Here is a 4,720-nt window from a genome sequence, read left to right as displayed (position 1 = left end):
GTGTGTGTGTGTGTGTGTGTGTGTGTGTGTCCAGCTCAGCCCACCAGGGGGCAGGGCTGGCTGGCATGTGGTGCTGGGGGATTGAACCGCGGTCCTTGTGCTTTGCTAAGCTTGCTCTGAGTAGGTGCTTTAGACCACTGAGCCATCTCACCAGCCCTGGAATGACTCTTTTATAGCATGAATATTATGAACATCCAGAAAGGCTGGCTCTCTGTTTTAATGAGCACCTTCACTTTCATGACCTCCATGCTTTGCCTTATTGGCAACAAAATAGCACTTGATCAGGAATCAAACATAAAGATTCTGTGAGGCTGGACATTGGGACCCTTGAGAGCTTGACAGTATTTTTAATCTTTTTTTACTTGGCATTGTGCTGGCTACATCTAGTGATTGAGGCCTGACCTTCAGGATGACTCCGTGATAAAAGTGGGATATGGCCCCTCATCCTGAAGCATAGCACTCGCTTTAATCGTTCATGAAGAATATTTTCTGGGCAACCAAGAGGTTTACGTATCACAAAATTCATATTGTTCATTCATCTTTGTTATTCTCTTGCTTTCATTTGGAACTTCCTGTCTTTTGATTCTAAGAGAAGGACATGTAGTTTTCATTCATTTTCAGGGTTTTTTTTTTTTTAATATTCTGAAGGAAAAAGAGGCAGGGTATCAGACACAGAAATGCATATTTCATCAGATTCTCAAATATGGATTTTGTTTGCCCCTCAGTTTTATGAGTACATTGTAAATTTCTAATATCCTTGCATATAATTTGTTTTTTTTTTAATGTATGTATTTAGTACAGGCTCTCCAGGGTCTCACTACACAGATTGGACTCGTAGTGATCCTCCTGTTTTTAGCCTCCCACGTGCTGTGATTACAGTTGTGCTCCACCACGCCCAGTCTCAATTTCCATCTCAACGTGCCTCAGAGGTGGAGCTGGCATGGCATGGGGAGCCCAGAATCGAACCCTGGTCCCTGTGCTTTGCCTAGCAGGTGCTTTAGTTTGCTGAGCTATCTGGCCAGCCTTTCCCTTGCATATAATTTCTAATCCATCAGAATTTTCACCTCAACCCTAAGCAACACCAATCTTTTTCTATCCTACTTATCACACCAAGAGAAGCATCCAAAGTAAGCATTGGGGAGGGATCTGTCCCATGTTTTTAAAATTAACCTGTAATTGGTGACAGTCAATTACAGGTTAATTCTTGTAATTCCTCATACAGCACCAGTGAATGGACAGAAGAAAGTTACATCTCTGACCATGTCTTGAATATTTTTTTCCTGGTGGTTCTTCCATTTCTGATAATTTTTTAGATTCCCTCAGGACCCTGAAATTAGGAAAAAAAGTCATCTTCAGAAGTTGAAACAGGGGGGCTGGTGAGATGGCTCAGTGGTCTAAAGCACCTACTTAGAACAAGCTTAGCAAAGCACAGGGACCGCGGTTCAATCCCCCAGCACCACATGCCAGCCAGCCCTGCCCCTTGGTGGGCTGAGCTGGCCACACACACACACACACACATAAATAAAAATTACTACTGAAGTATTAAAAAAAAAAAAAGAGGTTGAAATAGGGCTGGGGAAATAGCTCAGTGGCTTAAGCGCCTGCCTGGCAAATGCAAGGTACTGAGTTTGATCCCTGGTACCAAAAGGAAAAAAAAAATTTGAAACAAAATTTGATGCTATAACAGAAGTTGATTTTATATGTACTGATTTTTTGGAGAGGAACTGGAGGCAATCATAATATTTGAGATATTTTATCTTCACTTCTGATGATCCTCAAATGCCAGTAGTTTCTCACACATTACCCGAACGGAGTCCACGCAGGGTGGCTGAACCATCCAGGTTGGGAGCCAAGACTCTGGCAACCTGAGTTTTCCTCCGTGACATGAAAGGGGCACCCAGAGAAAAAGGCTGAAGCAACTGCCCGGGCAGCATCTAGGGTAGAGGACCCAGCTCAGAGAGCACCGGAAGGGGCTCTGGTCGGGCCAGCCCAGGGGACAGGGAGACCGGATGTGGCCATGTTTGCCCTGACTGTACCACGCAGGGGCTGCCCTGTCTCTTTCAAAACAGTGGTGTTTTTAAAGAGTCTCTAGTCAAGCAGTTGTTCTGCTGTCTCCATTTTTTTTAAGAGTAGGAAGAATTTTCTGAGAGAAAGGAAGATTCTGTCTGAGAGAAGGGGGCCCAGAAAGTGAGTTTCTTACCAACCCTGCTTCTCCAGGGTGTCTTGTGGAGTAGGGCCGCAGGTGAGGAGAGCTTCACGTGAGACAGAACTGTAGCCAATCGATACAATTACCAGTTTAGTCACTTAGGTAATATCAATCCAATGGCAATAGGGTGGATGTGAGGCGGGACAAAACGATAGTCAACCAGTGAGTACCTGTCCTCATTAGCGCTTCATACCAACAGCTACATTTCCTTATTGTAGCTCCCCTTATAGTTAGTAACTGCTGACCCGTTTAAAACTGTGCTGACACCCTGCGCTCCAAATGCACTTTAAGCCAGTGGTTTTAGCATCTCTTGGTCATCAGTGCCTCAATCAAAGTATTACTATGGTGGTTATGACCTGGTGATTTTTATTTCTATTTCTAGTTTCCTGCCACATTTTTAGTAGTCATTCTTTGTAAAGAAGAACATTCTTGGGGCTGGAGAGATGGCTCAGTAGAATAAGCGCTTCCCTGGCAAGCACAAGGGTCTGAGTTCAATCCCGAGTTTCACCAAAACAAAACAAAACAAAACAAAAACCCAAAAAACAATAACAACAAAACATTATTTTTCTCCACATCACATTAAAAGGCTTTGGGGCTGGTGAGATGGCTCAGTGGTCTAAAGCACCTACTTAGAACAAGCTTAGCAAAGTACAGGGACTGCGGTTCAATCCCCCAGCACCACATGCCAGCCAGCCCTGCCCCCTGGTGGGCTGAGCTGGCCACACACACACACACACACACACACACACAAATAAAATAAATAAATAAATAAATAAAAAGCTTTAATTGTGGTATATATAGCCTACAGACAGTTAAATGGATGTGTAGCTTAAATGTTCAGTTGGTTTGGATGAGTGAATACACATCAACTATTCAAATCCCACTGAACATAGTTCTGTAAGTTCCTTGGAACTTTTTTAGTGGTGTCATTTATGAGAAAAACTAGGGCATTTAACACCATGTCCCTGAAATGCCTCTCCTGTGTTCCCAAGATTCTTGCCAAGTTAAGGCAACATTGTAAGGGAACAGGGCTGGGAATAGTCAGATAAATATTATCCTCTTTAGGAGCTGTGCAAAGCAGTTGGATTGAAGAAACTGCCTTCCTGCCAGTGAGCCAAGTCAGCTGCTCCTTGGGATGTGTGTCATACAACGGACTAAAGAAAGATAATGCTGTTATTGTTATATAGTCTGCTTTATAACCCCCTCCCCCAACAACTGGGATCAGAACAGAGCACCGGGGAGTGCTAGTCCACCAGCTGCCTCAGATCACTTGAGTTCCCTCTGGAGATATTCTGTTTGGTCCGCAGCCACTGGAGCTTGGCAATTTCTTTGTCCAGCTTGTAGTCCCTGGATCTTATGGCAGTTTTCTATCCAACAACTGCCACTGAACTCTGATGGCTTTCTGTCTGGCTTGCAGCCCCCAGACTTTCCAGTGATTAACTAGTCCAGCCCACTGCCACTAGACATTTCCAGTATCTTCTGGGGACTTCCTTGTCCAGCCCATGGTAACAGAACTCTATCATTTATTGTTAGTAAGTCTCATTTTCTGTTAAAATCTTAATAAACTTTACCTCTCACAAGTCTCTTGGCAACCTACTCCACTGCTCCTGCACCCCTAGGCTGTGGATCAGACATCAATCCATTTTCTCTAGAAATAATCATTGTTTAATTTTCATCACCAAGCATAACACTGCACATTTATCATGTGAAAGGAGTCATGCATATCTGTTCTTTTAAGTCTAGCAGTTCTGCTTGGTATGCTTCTAAGATAGATTAATGCTATTGAACTCATACCTTCTAAAATTTTTTAAGCTATTTTGGGTATCTATATGGACTCACGGATTTTAAATTTGATATTTTATTGTTGTCATTCATTTGATTTGATTTCTTTTTCTTTTTGTGATAGAGTCTCTCTATGCAGTTCAGGTTGGCCTTGAGCTCACTTTGTAGCCCAGGCTGGCCTCGAACTTGTAATGATCCTCATGCCTAAACCTCCTAAGTGCTGGGATTACACGTGTGCACCACCATACCCAGCTGTCATCACTCATTTTAAAGTACAAAGTACCCCAGCACTGAGCAGCAATCTTTACAGCTGTGTGTGTGAGCCTGCATTCTTTGGATTTGTCTCCACCAGTTTTGTGCATTTCTTTACTTCCTGGCACAAAACTACAATCCAGATTCATTTGTATTTTCCTTCCTCAGCCCTTAAGTCAGCAGTTTCTTTTTAAATTTTTTAAAAGGATTTTTATTTTTTTAAGTGTGTGTGTGTGTATCTGTGTGGCCAGCTCAGCCCACCAGGGGGTGGGGCTGGCTGGTATGTGGTGCTGGGGGATTGAACTGTGGTCCCTGTGCTTTGCTAAGCTTGTTCTAAGTAGGTGCTTTAGACCACTGAGCCATCTTACCAGCCCTTGGTGTGAGTATTTAAGTCAAAGAAATTGCTGATTGCTGCTATGTCCCTTTCTCTGACTGAGTCCTTTTGTTTTGAGAGAGGGTCTGACTAAATAGCTAAATTTC

The 4,720-nt window shown here is 43.2% G+C and overlaps 1 pseudogene; it reads right to left on the bottom strand.

Annotated features, from left to right (window-relative positions):
* LOC105742075 overlaps positions 1–1,350 on the bottom strand; it is a 3,661-nt pseudogene extending 2,311 nt beyond the window's left edge.
* Positions 1,351–4,720: the final 3,370 nt, after the last annotated feature.

The sequence above is a fragment of the Octodon degus genome, unplaced genomic scaffold, assembly GCF_000260255.1.
Source record: "Octodon degus isolate 3935 unplaced genomic scaffold, OctDeg1.0 scaffold00035, whole genome shotgun sequence".
In the NCBI taxonomy this organism is placed as follows: Eukaryota; Metazoa; Chordata; class Mammalia; order Rodentia; family Octodontidae; genus Octodon; species Octodon degus.
Note: the sequence above shows the minus strand (reverse complement) of the source record. Positions and strands in the feature narration are given on the sequence as shown.